This window comes from Lissotriton vulgaris, chromosome 6 (genome assembly GCF_964263255.1).
Source record: "Lissotriton vulgaris chromosome 6, aLisVul1.2, whole genome shotgun sequence".
Classification (NCBI taxonomy): domain Eukaryota; kingdom Metazoa; phylum Chordata; class Amphibia; order Caudata; family Salamandridae; genus Lissotriton; species Lissotriton vulgaris.
In genome coordinates this window covers 1,787,527,110-1,787,554,585 of record NC_141694.1, presented here as the reverse complement: position 1 = coordinate 1,787,554,585, position 27,476 = coordinate 1,787,527,110, and the positions used below count along the sequence as shown (strand labels likewise).

General features: G+C 44.5%; 2 protein-coding genes across 2 annotated transcripts in view; both read left to right on the top strand.

The window, feature by feature from the left end:
* Positions 1-7,784: 7,784 nt before the first annotated feature.
* The window catches only part of LOC147709486 (cysteine-rich secretory protein 3-like), a 484,180-nt gene continuing 464,488 nt past the window's right edge, over positions 7,785-27,476 (top strand). The window contains exon 1 of the mRNA XM_086928042.1: positions 7,785-7,804. The gene's annotated coding sequence lies outside the window, so the exon portion shown is untranslated. The remainder of the gene's footprint in view (positions 7,805-27,476) is intronic.
* The window catches only part of LOC147709487 (cysteine-rich venom protein-like), a 164,727-nt gene continuing 149,423 nt past the window's right edge, over positions 12,173-27,476 (top strand). The window contains exon 1 of the mRNA XM_086928043.1: positions 12,173-12,199. The gene's annotated coding sequence lies outside the window, so the exon portion shown is untranslated. The remainder of the gene's footprint in view (positions 12,200-27,476) is intronic.

The following is a 27,476-nucleotide window of genomic DNA, read 5'->3' as shown; positions in this document are numbered from 1 at the left end:
GAAGGGATAAAGCGTGGCCAGGGACCACGGGGAACTATCAACCCCATCTCTCAGCAACTCCGCCGCCGGAAGCGGTGGTGATCATCACATCGATGGCGGAAGTAGCCAAATTCAGAAGAGAATTGGGAGGCTGTTACCTTATCCCGGGATGACTGGGTCGCTAAAATAACTAACTTTTGTAGTGCAAGTATCTCCTATCTTACTAGACGGGCGCCTAGTTGGATTTTTTCCCCTTCATTCAGGGAAATGTGTAAGGAGCCACCTGTCTCCTGTTTTGGGGTTCAAGTCTCAGCGTCTATGTTGTTCTTTATTTGCAAGTTTATGGGGGTCGCCTTACCCTGTCTCCCTTCTTCACCTCTCAGTCCTACCTGCTCTGGTCTCTGGTGTATTTCATCTCCCCCCCCCTGTTCTCTCTTCCGTTCTCGTTTTGTCTTTTCTCTGGGGTCCTTTCCTCCACTCTCTCCTTCCTTCTCTCCCCCAGCCCGGGGCCTTGGGATCTCTTTCCCTTGCTCTCCTTAGGGGGGAAGGTGTGTTGTAACTTCACCAGCTGGACCCGTCCGCACCCACCCCTCTCCCTCCCTCCTCTTTGGTATGGTCCGCACTGCTCCTGAGAGTGCGAGTTAGAACGTTCATGGTGTGTGAAAGATTAGCCGCCAAGCTGGAAGCACCTGTTAACAGTTAACTAATAAAAATATACAAAGAACCTACCGGGTGTGGTGATTCATTACTACAGCCCTGAGTAACTATTACAGAATCTTCAGTTAGAGAGTCTATCTCAACGTTCCCCACAACAATCACGAATACAAGGTTCCCCCACAAAACGGCAGAGGACCACACCATAACAGTAAGAACAATTGAAAATCCAAACAACTGATATAGAAGTGCAGTTGCAATGGGGGAGGCAGAAACCATAATCTGTAGTAAGTATAGGGGTGCAATACACCGAACTAGTACCACCGCCAGCCTAGCTCGGGCACTAACACAACCCATAAACAAGCATTGCTAGGACAAAATGTGCAATATGAATCGTAGTGTCTACCTTCAGCTGACCTCCCAGGCCCTCGTGTATACAAACCAAGTACATCAACCTAAATAGTCATTTACTGTCTGTGGGATGACAGAGTGAAAGAGAGCCAGACTGTTTTCAGAGTCTGAATGTAAAGTAGTGTCCTCTGAAGAATCAAGTAACCCAGCCATTGATAATACACCCTGTTCATCCAACGCCACAGCCGCTAGTGTTGCCGACTTCTGACCTTCACATATTTGCTCTGGGGATGGGCTTGTCTTAGCGTTCAGTGGGGTGACATTCTAAGGCTGGACTTCTCCCACCCGGCCTTCTGAGATTTGCTTGGTTTTTGCTTTGTGGCTTGAAATTAACTCTGTGACGGGCACTGTGACAACATGACCTCCATCTATTCCACAGCCTCTTCAGGATTGTGGAAGAAGTAGGATTTCTGCTCATGAATCACCTTTAACCTGACTGGGAATAGGAGAGCATATTTCAAATTGTGGCCTCTAAACTGCTTTTTGACTTCCTGGAACAACGCTCTCAGCTTCTGCACTGCCACTGTAAAATCCGGGTACAGTGAGATTAGCTTATTCTCGCTTTGACTCTGGGCTTTTTCTCTGGTGGCGAGTCGTTAGGTGTCCCTCCTTGAAGTTTAGGATGTGTACTATTATCGGCATAGACAGTGCACCAGTGGGCGAAGGTTGCAACGGTATCCTGTGCGCTCTTTCCACACTAAAGAATTCGGTGAGTCACTCTGGCGCAATCGTGTCCGGCAACCATTGCTCTATATATTGGGTGAGATTCAATCTCTTGTTGCGTTCCGGTATGCCCACTCTCTGCATGTTGTTGCACGGAGCCCTCCCTGTTGCCTTAATTGTTAAATTTGCGCAGAATAAGCTTTTTGCTTTGGCAATATCTCCACACTGTGCATTTTGTTAGTTTTAACAGTTTCCGCCACTTTACTAGGGTTGGCTTTAAAAAGATGAAGCCTGTGGTGAGGGCGCTCACTTGCTGCTCAATTGCCTTTCTGGAGTCGCGTACCTCCTGCAATATTAAGTCCAGTTTATCTACATGGGCTCCCAGGGCTGTCGGTGGAACACAGTCTGGGTATGGGGCATTAGTTGCGTCATCCTGCTCAGTGTGGTCAGGCCCTCCTGAAGCAAGGGGCTCTAGTCGCTCCCCCCTGGTGCGCCCCATTTTGTGCAGTGCACCCACTTAGCGTTAGGATAGCAGTTCGCGTGCCGATTGCAGATTGTGGTTACTCATCATGTATATTCCACCCAGTCCCTCTAACGCCAGATCAGAGCCCCATCAAATACCCCTCAATGGGCCTTGCGCACGTAGTGTGGTCCCCGTCCACAATCACAATCTCCCACACTCTGGCAGGGGTACTAGCACTGCTGTTTCCCCAGTGGGCTGTAGGAAAGGGAGCCAGGCCGCAGCTAACGTATGCCCAGCTCGTTCAGTTCAGTGCTGGGGCATTGCACTCTCCGCTGGGCCTCACATGGTACCATACTCATGATTCATTGAATCCCAAGTGTAAAAGGCAGAGATTCAGCAGTTCCCATTCTGGGGCATCAGCGCGGGCCCCAGGGCATTGTCTGTTGCCCCACTGCAAATGTGGCAGAGCAGTACCCGCTCTGGCTGTGTCCACAGCATCAGCTTCACAGCGTGTCCTCTCGATTCGATCGGGGCAGCTCTGTGCCTCAGGAGCTACTCTGTGTAGGCCATCCTCAGTGGTGTACGTTTCCGAAGCCGGGGGAGGTATTGCTGAGTAGTCACAGTTACCGACCCCCCTGGGTTGTCTGCCCATGCTAGACCGGGCAGTGGCAGCTGCTGGTACCTCACATTCTCCCGAGCAGGGCGGTCTGGTCCTGCAGTCTCCGCTACTCCGTCCTGCCCAGCTGCTGCCGACAGGACCCCCAGCCGGCGTTGAACCCTTCTCGCTGTGTGTGACACCCGGACCGGCAGCCCGGGCGCCTCCAGAGGGGGTGCTATGCATGCTCTGGTCTTTCACTGTCCCTCCGCACACCAGCCTCCTCTTGGTTTGCTCGTTTCCGGGCACTGCGTAGTGTGGCCTCGACCACCCTCGTGGTTTGGGCCACAGTGTCAGCGTTGCCCCAGCAAATCTTGAGCTCTGTGCCAGCAACGCACATGTGCTTCCTTTGCCTCCACAGTGTCGCACGGGGTACCGGTAGTTCGGCAGGCAGAGTAGGGGGTCGGATGGCTAAGCAATGGCGCAGTTATTTCCAGGATTCAGGGCCCGGACCGGCCCGGAGCTCGGCTACAACACGTTCGCCATGTTTGGTGGTTAGCCACACCCCCTTCTTAACTTGACACTCACTAACACAGATGTCCCCTCACTGTCCTTTTTGGGTACTACCACTATCGACGAAACCCATGGATTTGGATAAGTAGATCGCTCAATGATATCATGCTTCAGTAATGTCTCAAGCTCTTTCTCAACAGCTTCCTATAGATGAAATACAATTCCTCTTTGTCATTGAGCAACATGAATAGTTTCCTCATTGATATGCCATTGCACTTTCATGGTCTTGAGTTTTACTAATCCATGAAACGACGGGAACTGAATCACTATTTCATGATGAGCCTTCATATTGTAGTTCACAGATTTCTGTCCCATATCCGCAGCACTACTGAAAAAGAGTAAAAAGGCACTTGACGCAGTACCTTGAAGCAAGTGAATGGGTGCTTGCACTTTGGTCTTTTTGTGACTCATGATTGCTACAAATGAAACTTGAAACTTTAATGGTGTTGATGCAGCCCATGCATGTACTTTAGTGGAGTGAGACAAGGCAATGGAGACAAATTCATTGTATTTATAGTCAGGCATTCTCAGGCATAATGTCAATGTCAATAATGAAAGGTATTGAGCAACCATTTACTTTTAGCATAGTTGCTTGAAATTTGTTTGCGATTTTACTTGTCGACTTTTCTTTTGACTCATATTTTTCTTTGCATGCAGCCAGTCTGGCATGCCCACGTTTTACTGAGGTAGACATCGCACATGAAACTGAAGAACTCTTGGACAAAGAATTAGAAGATGATCGACTTCTTTTAGTGTCAATTTGCCTCATCTGATGTTGCCAAGTGGCCTTGTGGACATGTGTAGAACATCGCTTCTGGAAAGTTCGGGCATGCATTTTGCTTTCTCAGTGTGACGCAATTAGATTTCCCTTCACCTTGCAAACTAAAATGGTTCTCTTTTCCGCAGCCTTTGCATACTTTGCATCCTACATCTAAAGCGCAGCTTCTTTTTCCTCAAAGACATCACTTTGTATCTTTCAGATTTGTATTTCTGAATATTCACTCTGGGCACCTCCGGCCTCCATGTCAGCGGCTTGTCGATCAGAACATTCCTCAGCTCTGGCAGAACTCACTCCAGACTGAGGGTTTCTCTTCAAATTCGTCATCTCAATTAACTTGACAGACATCTGTTGATATGTCAATAACTTGGAGATGTATAGCTTCTTTATCATTGAATTCATTGAACTTACAGTGTTTGATGAGCGTATCAAGTCTCTCAACAAATTGTTTCACCAGCTTTCTGTCATTCCTGACTGATATCTTTGATGATCGGCATTCACTATTGAATTGAATTTGAGATTTAGTGCTTCTTTGATTTGACAGTATGTGATTTCATAAGTTTGCAGCAGTTTCTTCATTACTTTTTTTACTTCTTCACTGGCAAGATTTTTGAGGTATATATTTTTTTGATATTTGTTTCTTTCAGTGCATCAATGAAATCATTAAATGCTTCTATCCAGGCAGTCCATCTGTCAGCAATCTTGGCGGTATGTAATGGAAGAGGTGGGTTCATGACAGCAGCAGTGTTATAACCAGCTGTGTTACTTATTGACGAGAGTGGAGCCCACTTCAGCCTTTTCAGCTGCCCACTTGGATCTGCACCTTCGTTGAGCACTAACTGTGTGCCAACATTTGGGTCATTTCACCTGCTCTCTGTTTGTGTGGCTCTATCTTTCTCTTTGACAGTGAGTATCAGCTTTGTTTCTTGCACGGGATCTTCACCACACCCACCTCTTAGCACTGTACTTTTTTGTGTCTTTCTGCTTCTAACAACAGCGTTCTCTTGTGCCTGACTGTTGCCACTCGTTGCACGTCAGCACTTGGCTGTCGCTGCTTTTAGTGTTTCCCTGTACCTGGTTCTGTTCACCTTTAGGGTTATTGTTTAGTATGACTTATAGTTCAGTGTTGCATTGTGGCGCAGTACTTTCTTCATGGCCTTACTAGCAGGATTCTGGCCAGCCATGAGTAACCCTCTCAGTGAGGCTTTCATTATCTTCCAAAGTTTCACACTGAATGGAGTGACATTTTGACTCCACATACAGCAAACGGCAATCTTTACTACGACTGGGACATGTGTGGCCTGGCAAACTCTCAAACTCTCTGGAAGAGCACTGTTGATCTTTGGGTTACAGTCACCAGTTGTAGTATCCTCCCCAGCCTGGGTACTCATAATGAATATGACACAAATGGAGCTTAGTTGTGCGCGTCTTTATTGCTTTTTGTGTAACTGTGAACCCAGCATTCTAAACATTAACTCTATTCACCAAACATTTATGTCACAGTTCCACTGAGTTCATCAGGATCCAAAAAAGGTCTCGGCATCACTAATTCACAAGACTCTACGCGTGGCTGACTAGAAAATTAAATAATATTAAGAGATTATTAAAGTGCATATAAAGAAGCAAAATGTACAAAATACATATTTAAACGTTCTGTAAAGGTGAAGGAATTTTAAATTGAAGGCTAAAAAATAATTTTGTATCTTCAGATTGATTTGTGCGAGCATTGCAAGTACATCAAACAGAATATAGTAGAGATAATCAGTGGCTTAAGTTGTATTTAGAAACACTCCAACCATTGCATTATAATTAAAACGTTTTGTGACAATTTTTTTTTTTTTTTTTGTGTTGTTTTGCAGTTCAAATCCTCAAAACTGCTTTGACTGGAGTCCATGGCTGCCAGTGATAACTTAGGGAGGGGTTCCAGATTCCTATATTGATACAGTTGGGGTGCCAGAGTATCAGTAATGATTAAGCGGGCGTCCTCAGAAGTCAAAAAGGTTAAGAACCACTGTATTAGATGGCACTCATTCATTTTACAGATAAGAAATCAAGCAAATTTAAGATACCACCTGGTGGCAATGAGAAGGTACTCCTAATTAGCTGAAAATTATTATGTTAAGTGTATGCAGAATGAATGCTCCAACAGGAAACTTCTATTTTGACTGAAAATCTAGAAACCCTGTTCCTACGTGTCCTTTTAGAATTGTGGAAAATTAGAGAAATTGATGTACATAAACAGCGTTCATTTCCCTTTTCCCACTCCTCTCCCTGTAAGCACCATGAATACCATAAAGGCCCTGTAAGCACCATGAATACCATAAAATATTGACCGCATCATTCCGCCAGTAAAAACCCGTACCCCTATGTACATGACAGCCATCCTAGGCACCCTGGCCTTTTTCCCGCTCATTAGGATCACCGGCTTCCCTTCTGCGCGTATTTGAAACCCCCCCCCTCTTTCTCACGTGCATAGACCATGAAACCCTCTCCCTCTGCGCGACCCTGCCCTGAAAGGCAACCCTTCTGCTTGACCCACGCAAACCCCCCCCATTTTCTCTTGAAGAGGCATCCTTCGCCTCAGCTGACATAGCCCTCCCCAGCTGCACCTGACTGTCCCCGCTCTCTCATGTACGGGTCATAAGATCTCTCTCTGTGCGACCCTGTCCCTGTGCACACCCTGGCCTCCCCCCTCCCCTTCTCCCTCACACGGGCAAGTCATAAACCTTCTTCTTCTGCAAGACCCTGTCCTTGGGATTCACGGCCGCGCCTGACCAGCACCTCCTTTCCTTTCATGAATAACCCCCCTGTTAGTAAACCCTCCCTCCGCGATGGACTGTCCACACATGTCCGAGGCCATCGCCTAAGCCGGAAGATACTGTTTATTGCCCCTTATGGTATGGAGTCACTCCTCTTCAAAGAACCCACTATTGATCCTGGCCTCCCCACCCCTTGGGATACGATCAGGCGCACATCTCCTAATAATCAGCGGAACGCTCAGCTGCGTCATTGCCCCCTCCCTTATCTACAGTTCAAGGGTCTCTATTGATAACATATGTGGGGTAGGATTGACACGAGGATTATAGGGATGTCTTTTCTTTGTGTCACAATGTCCTGATTGTAATGCCAAGTGTTTTGTAAGGTATAAAAGAAGATGTCTCAGCTCACTTGTTAGAGCACCTCCCGACAGACACTGTGTTTCGTGTCCGAAATGACAGGCTCTCCTCATGAGTAATAAACTCTGTTCTTGATTCCTGCTTCCAGCGCCCGTCTCTTTATTTGGTAACTATTCAGAATGGGAACTAAGAGGCGGCCTGCGCCAGCAGCCCGGGCATCGATAGTAATGTGGCCTCACCTTTTACAATATCACTGAGATGGAAATACCTGAAGGAATGAACAGGTGCTCTCAGAATAGTGCCAACATATTGTTTTGAGAGCCCCCTGTCTGTTAACATAATTCATGCAAAAAAAGCACGCCCTCTGAGAACTGGATTTGATGATATTGTTCCATGGCATCCTGTGATCTATCCCTGGGGTAAGTTTTAAAGGTTGCTTTGAACAATCTGCCAATTACCAAACAGGATCTATGGTAGCTTTATAACCTTCAGTAACCCAACAGCACCAAACCACCAGAATAGAATTTTTCTGAAGGAATAAGACATCTCACCACTAACCCTGCCATCAAACGGTGAGTAGTAACACGTACAAAGTTATTTGTGAAATACTACTGTGTGGATTGTGGAGGATTATATATTTATTGGCTTTTTGGCAGAATGAGTTTAATGCTGCTCAGTAACCAGCACATGAGAAATTGGATGGCTCCTTTTTTTAATACAAGAAGTTTAGCCCAAATAGAAACTTTCTCAGATTTTGTTCAAACTTTTAACAATACTCAGATTTAAATTGAAGTATACAAAAAAGTGATGGATAATGCTTGAATAAATCTCAGCCCCTGGTAATTACTCAGCCCTATCCTAGTCCATCGTTATTTTGCCCACCCTTTGACAGGTTCTCCCTGAAATGCAACACAAGCAACCTAGTTAGTACCAGTAATCAATAGTCACTGAGATTAGTTCAAGCATTTCATAATTTATTTGTATTCTTTAGCATGTCAATCTATGTGGGACGGGTATACTCAGACGTGGGCCCTGTGAACACTGTTTCACTGGAACCAAGCTATACCTGGATGATGATTTCTAATCAGGACAAAACCGGTCCTGGGCTGCTTCTGTTCCATTTCAGGAAGGACCCCCCTGGCACTTCAGGCTTGACTGTCCCACCGGAGCAGGGTCAATACTGATTTGCATATTACCGAGTCCACACTGAGGTGGCATGGTGAGCAGAATAATGATGGATTGGCATGTTGCCCAACGTAATTACCGACACATGAATTCAAGCATTCCATCCATCATTTAAAATGAGGCAGTTTAATTTCTCTTAATTTTTTTAAATACTATTGCCTTTCAATTAACACACCATTGGGCGCACATACTTTTTTGCTCTTTTTCCCATGTTTGCGCCTGGGGACATACAGTAAATTTAATTATTAATCAGTGTAAGCTTTTATTAACACTCTTATGATTAAATGCATCAGTTCCAAAAACTTAGGGCCTGAGTTAGATTTCAGCAGACAGGTTACTCCGTCACAACAGTGATGCATATCTTGTCTGCTGAAATATAAATCCTGTTATATCCTATTCGAATTTATATTTTGGCTGATGGGATATCCGTCACCGTTGTGACGGAGTTACATATCCCCCGGGATCTAAATCAGGCCCGTAGACGTGCTCTAGATAGTTGCACTGTGTCTGATTCAAAAAGATCCCTTAAGTTGAATGTAAGAACCTATTGTTATTATGTTTCCAGGGATACAAATACACAATGCTTAACTTATGTAATCCTTCACTAACTGTCACTTGGAGAAGCTAGACATTTCCAGTGAAACTTGTGAAGTATCTTATTTTTGTGATTCCCACAAAGTTAGGTTGAATGTACCACGTTATCCAAATGCAGGAGCATTTGTTCAAAGACTCATCTATTTACAACTGCAGTTGCATGCTTCAGAAAGTCCTTTTCTCCATGAAAGAATACCTTTTAACTACCATAGGACTGTATGGCATAAGATGGGCATCTCCAAGCATTAATTTATAAAGAAGGACAGTATCCTGCAAAGTGAGCACTTGAAGTGCTAATGTACAACACAGTCTCCCCAACAGCTTGAGGTTGTCTGATGTCTTAATAGTTGAAGACCTGGAACAGAGCTATTTTACCAATCTGGACAGTGGTAAGTTGCAAAAACCTACATTACACATAACCACTGCAGCAAATACCTTAAAACAAATATGCACACACATGCTCATCACACACAACCACCTCTAGAAACCTGCTTTCATAATACAGTGGTAATAGGTGCTTACACCAAGAAGTGCCTTGCCTTACCACAAAGAATGTCAAATAGTGAAAGTGAAGCATGTTTTGCAACACAGGCACAAAAGTATTATTTAAGAAATGTTTCTGCCACAGTTGTAGGGTGACTGGTATCTTTAATAGCTGGAGTCCTGGAACAGTGGTATTTTAGCAGCTCAGACTGTGGTAAATGGTTGATTGTCACTGGAACTTTAAGAAATGTCCTACTTGTGTGACAGTATTGTTGAGATCTCTAAAGTGATTACAGACCACGTAGAACCAAGTCATATATTAAATATAAATAATAACTATACTAGTGATAGTAATACCAATTCCTATCGTGCTAATACTAGTAATCCTAATAATTCTACTACTAACAATAGTAACAACAATAATGAGAACCTTGAAAAACTACATGTTATAATAGGAGCAGAACTCAGGGTAATCCATGAAAGGCACTGACGTCCCTGACCTTTTACAGATGCTTCAGTGATACTAAAAAAACTAGAAAGGATTGTGAATTATGCAGCAAGGAACGAAAATAACTTTTCGGATATATATCTAGAGGGGGTTAACTTGTTTATGAAATATTGTGATTTATACTCTAGAGTGATTTGAGAGGTATCTTTGAATTAGTATTGATACATTTCATTTCAGACACTTGCATAGTTACACTAATCGCACACATAGGGCCCTATTCACATGCAAAGACAGAAAAGTAAGGATAGAGAGTCAGGTCTCTGCTTGAGTGTATTTTTCAAAGCTTTATCCATTTATAAATATTCACAGAAGTAGTACTCGAAAGTTGAGCTATGTGCATGTTTGTAGGTTTATACCGGGAAGGTCAATTGAGTGCTACCCTCATGTAGAATTCTCAACTGAAGTGAAGTATGCAAAGAGGGAATGCAGCTCAGTGGGCAAACTCACACTTTTTGTCATATGCAGGGTAAACGCTCCCCCATGGAGAATGCTTTTCCCTTTCACTTCCACTAAATGCCGGGGTAATTTCTGCTCCTTACCATCTTTGAAGGGTAATCATGTCAGCCCTATGCTGGAGTAAATCTTTGACCATTTCCAAGGTGGAAATGAGTCTGATTGAAGTTTGAGAATAAACACAAATGTAAATATTTGTGTGCATCCTACACTTTCAAAGTGAACTGAATTCTCCCAGATGAAATGGAGGTACAATATGCTGCTTAGTGTCAAATGTGTTCTTTTTAAAGTGCCCATAATTCGAGACCTGGTATTGCATGGCTCGGTGACAGCAAACAATTCTTTAAAAACTTTGCTCATGGAGTAAAATAAATGCAAGCCTGAAATAAGTTTTAAAAGTTCCTGAAAGCCTCTTACAACAAATGACATTGTGGTCCCTAATGCATAATGGCCTATGCCTAGAACGTGGCATCAAAACAGAAGTATTGCAGGACTGTCACATGAACTTTGCACTTTGGTGTTACAAAAGCATTTTTGCAGCTGCTGTAACCCTGCTTGCTGCTGGGGATACTGTGGGGATTCACTCACTGAATAGAGTTTCCAGTTTTACATGATGGCAAGCTTCATGCAAAACATGCATCTTCTCAGGCCCAAACCTCACCATGTGACATTTATCCAGAAAAGAGAAAATTACTTTGGGTTGGGCATAATTTGTCTCCATACCAGTGGCTTTAGAATGGTGCTGTGAGGTGAAATTTAGGATCTCACCTCCTGCCACTGTGCCCTAAGGATACTGTTGCTCTGATTTATGAAACTCTGTTTACAAACCAGAAGGTTCAATTTGCAAACAGGGCTTTGTTTTGCAATGCTGCTGATATAGTAATCAGGAGCACTAAATGGGCATGAGGAATTTTGTGCCCTCTGTGAGTGGCTGCAGATGCAGAACTGTTGTCTTACGAGGGACAGCATACCTATGTCCCTACCTTTACATTCTCTGTCTGGAAACACATTGTTTTGTTTGAAAATTAGCCTTTGCTCCTTCAAGGGACAGGAGCTGCTTTCAAAAAAACTATTATTCAGACAGGAAAGACATCTGGGGCCTATGTGACTCTCAAATAGGAGGGAGATGCCTCCTTGACATTATTTGCAATTCAGAAAGAGTTGCACAATCGTGTTATCAGTTGGAAACACTGGCCCATGAATACGCTGGCTTAGAGCCTCCAGCACAGATTCAGATTGTAATGCCCATAGGCATGTCACCTTGATCTGCCCTGCAATATGCCAGTCACTCAAGGGGCAAGAAGGACCTCACCAGTTTGAATGCAATCAAGGAATAAACCCACTCCTGCTTGATTCTCCCAGACACAATACACAGCCGGAATTCATGGAAGAGCTCCATCACACTGTCAGGGTGTGGCATTGGGACCACAATTTCCAATGGGCATTCTCAGGAGCATGCATGCTCACTTACGTAGTGTGCTTATATGGCCACAACTAGATGTGTTTCATATCTTAAGGTGCACAGGTAGGAGGAGGCACCTTGGGGAGGTCTATGGCATTGATAGTCATTCCAGTTCTAAGAATGGTGAAACCGTGCACATTAATGGCCCAACAGAAGAAACATAAACAAATGTAACTTGATGATTTGTAAATGGTTAACAGGCTGTTGCTCTCCTTTTCAGAAATGAATACACTACTGCTAGCAGGGATTCTGGGTTTGGGACTGCATTGCTCTTCTGCACAGGTAAGAAAAATAAATATTATATAAGGTGTGATCAAAGAAAAGGAAACACTTCAGAGTACATAAACTCACTGAACTAATCACAAAGCTGCAACTATGCAGAGCCCAGCGTTGTTTAGGGATATATCTGGCATTTCTAGTTTTCAGACCTGGATTGTCAGATAAAACAACCCCAAAGGACTGTTTTTGCTTTTCAGGAACAACTGAAAAGTACTGACTTTCACTGTATATGTAATCTTTGGTACTATCTGTTTTCAAAACAGTATTAGTTGCAGGCATTTCTCTAAGCATCTTTCTGTGATGGATGCTGCTTCAATGATCTACTTTGACAATTGATAATCACTTAGAATGCCATCGAGACCATCCACAAGGTCCCTGGACCTCCATGCCCTACTTCCACTCTCAAATTGTAAGCCTTGGTCACCTCATATGGCTTCAGTTCTCTGTTCACTTCATGTTTCTGAATAATTGTTCACAGCTGAACTCAGAGCAAGCCTTCAATCTAAGTCAAGGGGCACTATCAGTATCATAGAGTTTCACTTTCTGAAACTCAGATATCAAGATTGAGGAAAACAAACATCATTGTGCTTATTGATGCCTTCAGAATCAATGCCCTTCAATAAAGAGCTGCACCAAATACACCTGTTCTTAGTTTGATACTGTTGTGCTGTTAAACACATGACTATAGAAGCTGCTTTGCTTCATACAGGAGGGTCAAGCACCTTATCACAAATATCTCCTGTGTCCCATGCAGATGCCACATTGCTCGGTGTTTCATAGTACTTGCCGCCGACACCATCATTTCAACCAGATCTATGGCTCGGCACCTTCTGACCTTATGCAGCACCCTGAAGTTTCTTTCCTACCTCCGCAGCTTTTGTATACACCAGCACTGTTTACAATATGAAATAGGGCGAATTGGGCAGGAATAGTACATTTATTAGCACTGTCATTCCTTGGTGTCTCAAGATAAAAAACAAAGCAGTGTGACACTGACTTGCAATAATAAAATACTAAGCACTCACAATATATATATTTAAAATAGAAACTATGCATTTTTTTCTGAAACATAGAACAGCAGGAAGATGGTTAAATGTTCACCAATAACATTTTATATGCAGCAATCACATGTTAATGAGGTGCAAATACTTCTCAATCCTTGCACATGCTTGACATTGGGTTGGAGTTGGTCGGCTCGGAAAATGAGCTTGAATAAAAGAGAAATGAGACAGGCAGGGAGGTCAGATAAAAAATGAAATGTTACCAGAGTTAGAAGCTGAAAGGAGGTGATCAAAGGAATAATTGAGGAAAGAAATTAAATAAAAGCAAAATCCTTTATAAACACTGAAAAAATATAACTCTGATTATGAATGGAGCAGAAAGAGCATACACTGATAACCACTGTTTTTTGCAGCTTTAAAAACATTGGAAAACACTGAAAACTCGGGGAAATTCACAACAGAAACTACAAAGTGGAAAGCCTAAATATATTTGTCAATTGTTTCAATATATTTCATTGGATATAATGGAACTCATATTACGGTGGACAGGATAACCGTCATGTTTGTGATGGAGCAACCGTACTCAAAACTCATAATCAGGCCGTTAGTGTTCTTTGAAGAATTGAGCTTTCAAATCTTTCAAAAATTGGCGCAGCGTAGGGGCAGTCCAGGTGGATATGGGGACGTTGTTACTGATGTTAAATGTTAAATGTTAAATGTTGTATACTTGTAAAGCGCACAGCTGCCCCAGCAAAGGGGCGTCCCGGCGCTGTATACCGCTGGGGAACCCATCCTGGCTTTCCCTGCGAAATGGTCCCTCCTGGGCATCTCCAAGGTGAAGACAAGCATCCCCGGCGCTGATGGGGCCGTTAGTAGAGATTAAGCAAGCTATTGCCCAGAGTTGCTGAGTGGGACCCATGGTTGGAGTAGGCACCGAGGCGAGAATTATCGAGTCCGCTGACCATGGCCCAAGACCCTGCCACGTCGGGAATCGAACCCTGGTCCTGGGCCGATCTCTGCTTCCGGGTCTGCCACCTCTAACCAGTGAGCCACACCACTCCACTGTGTACATAGATGGAAAAGGCCTGCTGCATTCTTTTTTTCTTTTATTACACTTCATAATTTGCAATCTCATGGTGTCCTGGCTGTGGGTGTGCCCGTGCCAAGAGTCACTAAAGATGATGAGCGTGTCTGCAAGATAAGCAGTGGTGCCAGTCGTGGTGGCCTTGTAAATGATGCAGCTAGTTTTGAAGATGGTGCAGGCCAACAAAGGAAGCCATTGGAGCTCCATCTTGATGGGAGGGGGGATGTCATTATATTTGTCCAGGCCTTAGATGAGATATGCTGTGCGCTGTAGAATGTCTTTAAGTGTTGCTATTGTGGAGTCTGGGAGGGCATGATGATGATACACATATCAAAAAAATACCATGCCCAGATTACATATTCAGAGCACTGTCTCCGTTTGCACTGGATTGCACCTCTAACTCAATGCACTCGGGCAGACTGGAACCACTTGCTCTGTCGCACTAAAAAATAAATTGCTCTCAGGGCTTGAGCAAACATTGACAGTTTGTGCCTGTGCTGAGGTGAGCTTGGTAGTGAGAGGCAGAGCCCGGCTTGAAACCAGTACTCCATCTTTTAGTGGAGACTGATGAGCTCCTGTTTGAAGAGGGGGTTGGTATCCACCCATCCAAAGGGGTATTTGAAAATCTCTCTAGTGGCAGCCCATCCCTCCTTGGGATGTCCATCGGGTGCACACTGATCGTGTGCCAACCCTAAGTGCCGCTCAGTCAGCACACCTTCCAACACCTTCTTTGCATCTGCTTCTGTGTCTGAATTATGGTGCAAAAAGCAATGTAGGAACACCCCATTGTAATAACTCTTTCTCAATATGTGTGCCAGTGTGATTCATATTATAGAAGGGTCAAAACAAGTGTCTGTGGAACTTTCTAAAATGAGGGTGCCAATGTGAGTTGTAGCCCTCAGCACTTTCTGGATTTGTGCTGAGGAATTGATCTTAGGTTTGTCTTTTTTATGTTGATTGAGTCACTTTTCCCAAGGGTACAATAGCGGTAGGTCTTAATCTGCCTTGTACATGCTAGCTGCACAGTTTTTCAGCTTCTGCAAGTGGGTTTTATGTACCCTGCTGGGCTGTAATACTTTTTTGGGCCTCTGTGTCTCTGCCTTGTCGTTTTCTTTCATTCTCTTGGCATTCTCTGAGCCTCTGTAAAATGCATCAAGCCTAGCTCCTATTAGGAGTCGCATACACAAACACAGGCATGCTTGTGTCAGTGTCTACTATTGATATGCAGACGTTATCCTCATTAAGTGGCCATAGTCAGAACCTATATAAGGAATGTTCCAACTGATCATGGCAATGTACAACAAACATCTCTACACCGAAGGATTCCTTGGAACAATATTTTAAATATTCTGCTACAAGTTGCTTCTTTTGTAGGATCCTGGTCAATAGCCATTAAGGTATGGTCCCTCTGAGGTATCAGCTATTCAATTCCTTGAACCCTAACAGCTAGCCCTGTGCTAGACTTCGGTAGTAGCATGAAGTTCAACCCTGGAAGATCCTACAGGCAGTACTTAATTTCATTTCTGAAGCATTAATCCCCGTCCCTCTTTATATTAAACCTGTTAAAGATATAGCCTGCCCCTTCCTGAATATTGTATGTCCATTTCACTTTTTAGGCCAGTTGATGATGGAGCAGAAGAGAGACCTCTTCCTCACAGACACAATCAAGACTCAGCGGCTTGCGTCTATTTAAAAACAGCCTGCAATACATGAACAAAAACATATTATAACCGTAAAGCTGACGTAGCAGTCTCTACCTGCCATTAAAGGAGCCCTTCAGCGTAATCAAAGGAGCGGGCCTTTAATGGCCGATAGAGCCCCTACGGAGGACTCTAAAACAAGTAGAACATTCTGCCCCTAGAGCGTAGAATGTTTTTGTTGGAACTGGGGTCACCAGTCCCCTAGGGTAGCATGGCACGAGCGGGTAGGCATCCGAAAGCACATGTGTTAAGCGATCATGCTGCACACACTCACACTGAGACAGAAACCTGGGCACGCAATAAATGACTCCACTCCAGATCTTGTATAAAAACAAGTGATTTATATTAAGATAAATAATCAGATAGATAGAGCAGGATCAGGGAAATCACAAATTCATTAGAGTAGTTAGCTTAATAGCCTACTTTCCAAATGCATATGTTTCAAAACTCACATTAAATATTGGGTGAATAAATATTAAATATGCCATAAATATTAAATATTAGATTATTAAATATTTGAAGAACCCAGGCCTGACCTCAGCCTTGCTCTGGGTCAGCACCTGAAAGAAGTACATTAAAGAGACACATTTCATTATGCAGTTGTAGGCGTTTCCACCCCTAGGCCAGAATGAACATTCTAATACCTGCATTCAGCTGGCATAAACCTTTCAGCACCCAAGAGTAACCCTGTAGAAAAGTAGAGGTTAGAACACTTGGGGCCGGTGTGTAACAAAACTTCAGCAGTTTAAAATAATCCTGGCTTCAGGCAGGAATAACTATTTCAAAAATTCTTCCCCAATCATAGATAAACCTCTCCTTAATCAGGGGTAAACATTTCAGGGAAATAGGAGCAACCCTTCCCTAATCAGGAATCAACATTAAACTAGAAATCAAGCATAGGCATTTCATATAACAAGAATGGGCAACCCTTTTAGGTAAACACCGCATTAGGTAGTTATCCCATTAGGCCTAAATAACCCTGGCTTTAGGTAGGGATTGACCACCCTCCCTTAAGCAGGAGTAAAACACTTCACTGCGGGTAAAACATTTCATTACAGTGTAGCTATAGCCTTAAAGCATTAACATTTCCCTGCTCAGCAATCAACAGTTCATTAGGTCAGAGGACATTTCATTAACCATTATGCAAAACATCTCTTCAAGGCAAAAATAACCCTTGCCTAAGGTAAATGAACCTTTCATTGAGGCAGAATAAACATTTCTTAAGCCCAGAATAATGTTTTCCTAAGCAGGGATCCTCTAGGCTGGAATAAAACCTTTCATCAGGCAACGCCCCTCATTTAGGGCTAATAACTCCTTATATACCTAGGGGTCTTTGGGAACCTTTGCATTAGGCAGGAGTATGCATGACATATGACCCAGGAAACTTTTCATTATGTAAGTTAACCATTTCCTGAGGTAGCAAAAAGCATTCAGGTAACACTGCCTTAAGCAGAAGTAGCATGTCATAAAAGTGGGGCAGACCATTTCGCTAAGCAGGTCTAAATCTAAATCATACATCAGGCTCAGAGAAGAACATCTCATTAGGCAAGCATAGGCCTCACATTAGGCTAATAAAACATTTCTGCTAATTAGGGAGAACATTTTGTCAACAACAAATATCCCAGGCATCATGGTAAGATTACACATTGGCCCCAGCATGGGTAGATTATTTCATTAATGGACCCCTAGCCAGGGGTTAACCTAGTGCCCAACTGTCCCTAATGGACTTTCATAGTGTTAATGAACCCTGGCCCAGTTCCAGTACTTGTGGGGGGCCAGGAGGGCTCAGCAAAAGATTTTCCCACGAGGAGGGGCGGCACCGGGACCTCCTTGTGGTTCCCGCCCTCCTTTCTTATGTTTACCTTCTCTCTTCGGCCTATTTACGGCCCTTGCGCAGGTTCTGGAGCCTCACGCGATCGGGCGCGGTGCAGGGAGCAGCTACAGAGCACCAGCGCCGGTCGCGAGGCAGTTCCAGGCGTTGTGGGGCAAATCGGAGGGGGCTCTCAGGCTTCATGGCCCCCCTCCGCGATGAGTGCTGGGCCCGGGCGGGCTTTCCCTGGGTCTCGGGCCGGGAACTGGGAGGCTCGGCTCGGCGGACCCATCCGGAAATAAGGAAGGCGGGGGCGCGGCTAGAGACGCGGTGCCCCTGTCACGTGATGCAGGGCCTGGTTTCGGCCTACTTGCAACGCGGCGGCCTAACTCAGCTTCCAGAGGCCGCCGCGGAGATCTCGTCAGTCGGGCCGGTGGGGGCGGCGGTGAACACCGCGCGGGCTCCGCGGACTTCTTTCCGGGCAGTGGCGGCCCTCCCTCGGCACCGGGGGCCGCCGGGGCAATGCTAGCGCGTCTGTGAAGCGCTACAGGTAAGCGCTTGGCGGGACTGTCACGGTGCTAACAGGCTAGTCGGCCGGACGGCTCAGCAGCGCTTCACAGGGGCCCCAAGTTACTCACAGCAGGCAAGCGCTGGGGCACGAGGAATCAGCACGTCACAGCGCTACGCAGGGGTAATTAGAGGTGCTTGGCAATTTCCTTCACAGTGCTCCTCCAGGGGCACAGGATACGGCGCTTTTCAGGGCACACAGTCTCTAGCGCTGATACCAGTGGCAGTAATCCTGGGCACAGAAGCGCTTTCTAACACAGCGCCAGGCAGCCACTTCGGGTCCTGGGCACACAGCGCTTCGCTGATGTAGTGCTGGTCACTAATGACAGCTACCAGATGTACAGCGCCTCACAACTTCACAGCGCTTCGCAGGGGCATACAAGATAGCGCTTAGAGGCACTAATACAGCGCTTCTCCAGATGAGGGAAACAATACAGCGCTTAATATAGGCAGTCAATAGCGCTTACACTAATAGACTATAGCGCTTTCAGGGGCACAGCAGATGACAGCCTTAGCGCTGGGGCCAAATTCAGGCAGTTCTGGAGGCTAGCACTTCAGCAGTAGCTGACTTTAAATAATGGCAGTTCACAGGTTAAGCCACACAGCAGTGGCAGGTTAGTGCAGGGACCCCAGGTGGCGTCAGGGGGCACAGGGAGCGACACAGCGCCAATACCTGGGTAGTTCCTCAAAACTCCTGTGGTGGCTTAGTTTCTTCTTGGCGTGATGTTTCTTGCGCCCTTAGGTTAGTTGCTTGGTTTCTTGTTCCTTGAAGGGGGGGATAAATTAGTGGCTGGTGTTCCAAGTTCTTCTCAGCCAATCCCTTCAAGTGGTCCCTGGGGGTTCCCTTCCGCTGGGCTAGGTCAGGGGGGATTTACAGGAGTCCTCAATACTTGTAAGGCAGCACTCCAAGCCCTGTCACTTCCAGTATCATAGTGCCTGACTAGGCCCCTCTGCCTAAACTCCTGCGTAGGTTCCTCCCCCAGGTCTCCCCTCAGTCACTCTCCCAGGAAAGTTTACCTTCCTTTCCTTATACAGTGCCAGTTGACAGTTGGCAGTGGCAGTTGATGTCACCTCACCTGTTCCAGAAGGTTCCAGGGGGTTCTAGGAGGTTCCACCATTCTACCTGTGGGCAGGCTGGCAGGCTAAGTTGATACATTGTTTGGAGGGTTCCAGCCAGGCCCTAGCCACTAGAATGCGCCCACTAAACCCCGCTGCAGCAGCAGTGGTCAGTGGCAGCCATGTTAGGGGTATAAGACACCTGCATCTTAACATCAGTTTTAAACTACACAGGGCATTCTCCACCACACAAGGCCTATACATTGTTGTTACCATGAGGGCATTCTGATTTAAAAGAGGAATAAAAGGCGAAAAATTTTGGGGAAAGGGCCAAGTCTCACAGTTTTAATATAGCCTTATAGGCCGCTGTGGCGTGTTATACCGGCTATTAACGGCCCTGTCCAGCACCTTTAATAAGGGAGAGGGATTTAATAGCCGGTATAGCCTAGCTACGAAGGGCTATACGGCTTTTAGAACATTCTGCCACAGCCTTCAGGAATTGCGAGGGGACTGAAATCCCCTCAGGTTCCCTGAAGCCTTTGTACACAGCCAGAGATGTGACCAAAGAAACATTGGAATGTTGGAGCTCCGGGTCTATACCAGTCATTAAAAGCCCAGAGTATTCCATTCTTTTCAATGGAGCTACCAACATTCCAATGTTCTAATTTGTAAAACAAAGGCCTCACGGAGACCTAGGGAGTTGAAATCCCCTCAGGCTCCATGGGGCCTTTGTTCACAGCAACATTAGAATGTTGATGCTCCGGGCTTCTACCAGCCATTAGAAGCCCAGAACACTCCATTATCTTCAAAGAAGCGATCAAAATTTCAATGTTCTAATGTAGGTATGAACCTAGATGAATGGACAAACAGGATGAATAGAGCAAAGGAAATAGATGAGCAAGGCAAACATTCCGTGAAGACCATGGGAGTAACTTAGACAAGCCAATACCTACTCACTCTCTGCTAAGCACTCACAAATGAAAGCAGTACACACCTCTCTGTCCTTGGCATAAACACAATATTTACAGCATCAGTACAATAAATTGCAAATGTGAACCCCACCTTAAAATACTCCTGTTACCATTAACTGCATAGTCAAGAACGGCTTGACAGTTGTACTCGTGCTTCTCAATGCAGCTAGTCATGTTTCATTTGGAGACCCACATGACATTGCCAGATAGAGAAATAAACACACAAAGAGCTAAATATATACATCAATAGACATCTGATCCAGCGCGGTTAAAATAAATCTTTCCTAATGACACTAACCCAGAAAAAATATCTACACAACCTCTATTCATTTACAATTCTAAGTCGTGGGGCCCCTAACACTGCAAACATACATTCACTCAATTTTCTGGATCAAACGCTAAGGAAATAAGCTGCTGGACAAACAGAGTACTTCGTTAAATGACAGCTTTTATAACTTTCACATTATATACATTAACTTAGGATCCTGTCAGCTTCAAACATCAAAGTACTCCACTATTTGGTCGATAGACCAACTAGTAGAATCAGTGGATGGCGATTAAGTCCAGCTCAATCACGATTAACGATTTGACATTTATAATTCATAATTTTATTTCAAAGAACCACGGACTAATTTAAAGTTAGCATATCATTTTTATCTAAATTCTTTGAGCAGATAAGTAAAGTTCTTTATTAGGCAAAATACTTTTAATACTTTGATCAGTGTTTAAGTAAAATTTTAGAAAATAGAAACGGAAATTATTCATTACCCTTCGCCATAGGGTGATGACAAGAAAGGTTCACCAGGATAGAAAGATAAAGAGCAGATCACAGGATAGGACTCCCAAAACTGACTGTCTGTCCCACTGATAGAGCACGCAGTTCTCCCGGGTCACCGAGGTTACCAATTCTTTACACGCACTGGGCCCTGGCGTGCGAATTTTCCAAACACCACACTAATAATTTGGGTGAACCGGGAGAGGATTACTATAGTTTCTCCTCCTGCACGCTGCTATGAGTAATTAAGGTTTGGTTTCACCTCTGCATACCATGTACCCGACTTACCACAGGCACAATTCTTATGACGGATCTGGAGCTATAAGGGAAATAGCAGACAGGCCTAAAATCAGATACTCTTTATAATCAATACAATACTTATCCACAATTTCTGTAAAATGACCACAGACACCTGAGGATGTTTAAAACTTTATGTAAAGTTCAGAGAGAATATGACAAGGTAATAAGGGATAGGCAGAATAATGCGTCTAACATCAAAATCAACACCATAAAATAGCTATAGATTAATGCTAAGACCATTTGGGTATATGGGAAGACTAGAAGGTAGGAATTTTAGAACAAAACTAGTCACTGCAACTTTATACTAGAACATAGGATGTGGATGGGACCTAGAACACGTACTTTACCTAAGTGATTTAAAACTATTCTTACTATGTTCACCGCAATCAGGCTAAAGGTAAGGGAAAAATTGGAACTTACTAATACAATATAACAGTTGGTAATATTCTAAGGGAGGGGAGAGAATTGGAACAATTCTAAACAATTGCATATAACTCGTTCTCAAGGTGATAGAGCAATATCACAGTCAAGAGTGCTTTATTAAGGAAATAGAGAGAGGAGAGGAAGAGAGAGAGAGACGCAAACCCACAGGTTAATATTTACCTAGGTCTGAGAGAAGACTAACCCTGGCCACGGGTCAGTTGGAAGGACGGGGACAAGGACCCTCAGGAAGGAATGCCAGAATGCGAGCAGGTACAGCTCACGGACAGTAAGGACAGGATACCCCTCAGGATTTGGGATCAGGACTGGGCTCACCAAGGTACGACCAACACCCACAGCTTCAGAAGCAACGCCAGCGTTACCCCTCTCTGAAAGTAATCCGCCAGTAACCCCGATTGGGTTTTTCGAATTCCCCAGCAAAGTGCTTCGCCAGCACTTAGGATTATTTCCACCCCTTAGGAGTTTGTGGAAAGTATGGACAGAGTGCTCCGCAGCACTTCAGATTGAGCACCTATAGAGTTCGTAGGGTCAGTGACAGGTCTGCTACTCGGACAAGTCGGACAATTTTCCTAAGCTAAACTAGGGCAATTATACTGTTTTGGGGACCCTTAGACCACCCTCTAATGTTGCAAGTGACAGTTTCCCACATTATGATTGGGCAGGAGAGGTGGTGCGGTCATTACCACCTCCTAGAATTCAATTTTCTCATCCCAAATATTAAAATTTTCCTACCCGCCCCTTGGGTTCACGTTCCCATGCATAGAGTACAGCAATATAGAAAAAGTTCACAATAGGTAGCAACAGAGTTGCATCGTCCAAGGTAAGATTTCGTCTTCCCAGAGATGTTCCCAGGCGCATTGTGCTTCAGGAGCCAGCTGGCTTGTTTCAGCTTCTGCGCAATGGTGTTTTCTCTCCTGTCATGTGACTGTGCCCAGCAGAGCTTCAAGTATGGCTCCGATCCCGATTTCCCAGCCCCAGAGACGCGGTACATGAAAAGTAAGCGAGAACGAATTAAAATCACATATAAAACGATTACACTGTATACCATGATAAAATACTAACCAACCCTTATTTTATAATGACTATAGCATTATTGGTTTAGTGCGAAAAGACAGATAGGCTAAAGCAGCAGTAGCAAGCAGAATGCGTGGTGAGAGACAAGCAGCCATGTTTGCAACAGTGCGCATGAGCACAAATTCCCTCCAGAATGCGAGTGCGTCACATCACATGGGTATGACCGACGCATGCGCAGACTGAATTTCAGCGAAGCAGCCGATTTTAGTGCAAGCTTCGTTAGTATGAGAAAAGACATACAAGCAAGCATCCTGGGGACACCCGCGTGTTTGGGAGAACACTTAATAAATGACGAACAATAGTGTTAATATGATTATACGATTTAGGCAAGGGTTTTGTATGAGAGCAGGGCGCTTGCACGCGAATCCCAGCTCCATCAATCCCCTCTTTGATGATATTTACTATCATCACCACATAGAAGGAAACAGATGCCAACTTTTCTCATTCATCCATATCATTCATCTGAATTTCAACAAATTTATCGTTGAGTTTTCTTGCAGCTTCTCTATGAGAGTGGTGATTTTTCACCTTTTTGTAAATTTCACTCTTTAACTCCTCTAATTCTAAATCATCAATATTTCTTTTCACCCCCCTCTTATTTACAGTATATTTCTTTTTGCACTTCTGGCATTTGCAGCAGATAAAAATGATTAATACAACTACACCTATTATAACTATTGGCATCAGTATTTTCCACAAAAGACTTCTACCTAGGTTAGTAAACCAACTACCTATAGAGGAGAGACCTCCAGTCAGTCTCGTCCAGGCACTGTCAACCTCCAATGGTTTGAGTTCCTTTTCCAAATTAGTTATGTTTTTCACATATTGCTTTAGTTCGATACTTTTATCAGGAATGTAGGTGCAACAATGTTGCGCCTTCAGCATTCTACAGACTCCGCCCTCTTTTGCTAATAGGGTGTCAAGGGCAAGACGGTTTTGCAAAACCATTGATCTGATCGCAACCATTTCAGTATTGACCAGCAGGAATCCAGCAGCAGTGTCCGTTGATAACCGGTCCACTACTGTAGACAATTTGCAGATTCTATGGGTGTTCAGAACTACCCCCATTCCAGGTATCAGTGCACTAAAAATATCACCTATAATTTCACCTACACTTTCACGTTTACTACGCACTAAGCCATTAGTCTCTTCATCGCTTCCAGCTGCATTATTCACATGGTATATTTTCGGGAAAACAATGCCAAAGTAGCAGCTTCCATACCAGTGATCCGGCAATTTGAAATAAGCCTTGTTCCCACATATATAATATATTCCGGGGAACACAGGTTCTGACCCATTTTTGAAACCCCAACCTCCAATTACCTTGTAATTATGTTCACACTCGCTGGAACCGATGAATACATTGTTATAGTACTCTGTCTTTTCCCTGTGGATACAAAGTTTCCCCTTTCGTTCAAAATCCAGCAACAAGGCAGGACTAGCTTCGCCTTGCGAGGTGTTATCCAAGTGCTCAGCCCACCTAGGGACTCTATCTTTTTCGTCATTTGCCTTCTTCTGAAACTTTTCTCTCCTTCTATCTGCCATCTTTATGAACATCTTTTCCTGCTCTTGCAGAGAACAGGTCAGATTAGCTTGTCTTGCTTCATCTAAATCTATGTTACCTATAGTCAGAAAATATTCTCCCATATAACGGGTCACGTCACTTTTAATATGTACACGGTTCAAGTGTCCTCTAATAGGAAGTTCAGAAAATACTACGTCAGCATTTGAATAATAATACTGCAAAGTGCTCCTATAAAACAAGCTAGCTAATATGCTACAGGAAATTCCATAGGTTAAAGGTAGATGGTGATATGTCACACCTTCAGCCACTGAGGTTGGTAGCTTCATGCAGACATAACAGTCCTCTATTTCCATAGCTTCTACATAATGCACTAACAAGTTAGCAAAAACATTTAAATGCGTCTTGTTTCTCATTTTGTGAAAGTGTAGTCCATCCTCATCTGATGCTTCTAAATTAGGTCGTGTGTGTGTCAGTCCTACTCGTTTGTCGCGTCTTTCTAGGCTTCGTGGTGTTTCTGCAGTCTGTACAACCCCTACGTCTACTGCTTCGGGTTCAGTAGGGGACAAGTTGGGATTTTTGCTTATCATAAAAGGTAGAAAAATTGTTAGTCCTATCCACATTACTATTAACATTGCTATACTACACACGCATATTTTACAACAGGTTTTAAGACACCCACACCGGGATCTTCCAGAGACATTCGGATCAGACATTTTTAGCTTACAGGTGGCTTTTGCTACCCCTCTTCGTTTCTTTGCACCAAAGGCTCACTTCGGGGCTCTCTCAAGGAGGGTCTTCGTCAGAACTCCGATCAGCGATGGACTCTTCGTCACTGTTGCCACTGTTGCGTGGTTCGTCTATTTCCTCCAACACAAAGTAAGCCCACTCAGGGCTCCGATACAGTCGGTTTTGTTTCTTTAGTCTGTCGCTCTTTCTTAACGATTTTCCTTGGGCTGCCTTTCTTTCACTTTCAGCCCTTTTTCTGTCTTTCAGTTTTTCTTCGACTGTCTTTAGTCTGAGCCTCAGTCTCTTGACGTATCAGGGTGCACTTCTGCCTCCGTGCCTCCCAGTCGTTGAGGAAACTTGACCTCTGTTTTCCTGCCTGTCTGACTTGTTCTAGGTCTTTCGTCCATTTCTTCTGCCTGGTCCCTAGTCTGTCCCTGCTCAGATTCAAATCGTACTCGCTTTTTATTTCTGGTTATTGTTGTTTCCGTTGTCTGAGCACTTTGATCTAATTCTATCTGTTCCTGTTCATGCTCTTCGATCTCTTCGCTTTCTTCTGCATGAACGTCAGCCCTAATTTCTAACTGTCCCTCTCCAATTTCTGGAGTTTCAGGAGGAGTTTCGATGCCTTGATCTGACCCTACTTGGCCTACGTCCTGATCAGGTGTGTTGTGATTTTCGTTGACCTGACCTTCTTCCTCTATTTCTAACTCACCTGGACTATCCCGCTCACTGTCTAAATAGGAATATTTCCTGGTTCGTATTGGGTCATGAACCGGGTCGTCGGCGGGGTACCATTCAACGTCTCGACTTGTGCTCGGCAGTTCAATGTCAGCTAGCTCCGGACTTTCCTCCTCGGAAGCTTCTTCAGCTGTGCTGCCTTCAGCTCCAGTCGCGTTTTCTCCAGACACCCGCTTTGTGTGGCTGGCGTGGATCCACTTCGGTACACCAGCACACTTTACAGCAGTTGTAGTGACGAGGATCACTTGTCGTGGCTTTCCCCACCTTGGTTTCAGGCAACTGCTCCGGGTGTGTTTCTTTAACGCCACCCAATCTCCTGGTTGCAGTTTATGTGCTGGAGTCTTTGGCCACTCGTCTTCAGTCTCTCCAATCTGCTGAGAGAGAGAACACACTTGGTCACCCAGCTGCTTGCAGTATTCTAATACCATATCATCAGAAATGCTTAGCAGTTTGTGTCCGGGTACCCAAGCCTGTCGCATCACTCTTCCCATCAACACTTCATGGGGACTTAGGCCAGTTTTTCTGTTCGGGATACTTCTCAAACTCATCAGCACAAGGGGTAAAGCCTCTATCCAGTTCATTTTTGTGGAATCACACATTTTGGCCAGTCTGGATTTCAGGGTGCCATTTATTTGCTCTACTACCCCAGAAGCCTCTGGATGGTAGGCACAGTGCAGTCTTTGCTTCATTTTGAATGCTTTACAGAGTTCCAATAGGACATCGTTGGCAAAATGCCCACCTTGGTCCGTTTCGATTGTCTCTGGAATTCCGTACCTAGGTATCAACTCCCTAAGCAATAATTTGGCTGTGGTGAGAGCATCATTTTTCTTTGCTGGATATGCTTCCACCCACCTGGAGAATAGGCAAACTATGACTAGGATATATCTATACCCTTTACATTTAGGCATTGTTATGAAGTCTGCTTGCATTCTGACAAAGGGACCTACTGCCTTTCCAATAGTACTTTGTTCCACTACAGTCCTCTTTCCTGCATTAAATTGCTGACACACTAGGCACCTCTGGCAAAGCTTTTCCACCTGGTTCCTGAACTTTGAATTACAGAACACCTTGTCAAACACCCGACACATTGCGTCCCTTCCCATATGTGTTGGCTCATGTATCATTCTGACCATGGGGTCTATCAGGCTGTCAGGCAATACAGGCACCTCAGTCGAGTTTACCACCACACCATCATCTCTCAGCTTGCATCCCTCTTCTGCCCACCTTCCTTTCTCTTGTCTGTCTACTGCCTGTTGCAAATTCTTTAATTCCTCCCACGTTGACACATTCTCAAACAACATAAGTTGGCAGCTGGTTCCATCCCACAGCGCAATTTGGAGTGACATATGGTATCGGGCACAAAACTGTGCAATTTGGTCAGCGTACCTATTACCGGCAGTCAAATCATCATTTCCAGATTTGTGAGCCGCACACTTGACCACAGCCAATTCTTTGGGCAATTGGATAGCTTCCAGTAAGTTATGCACCACCTTTCCATTTCTGATAGGGGTG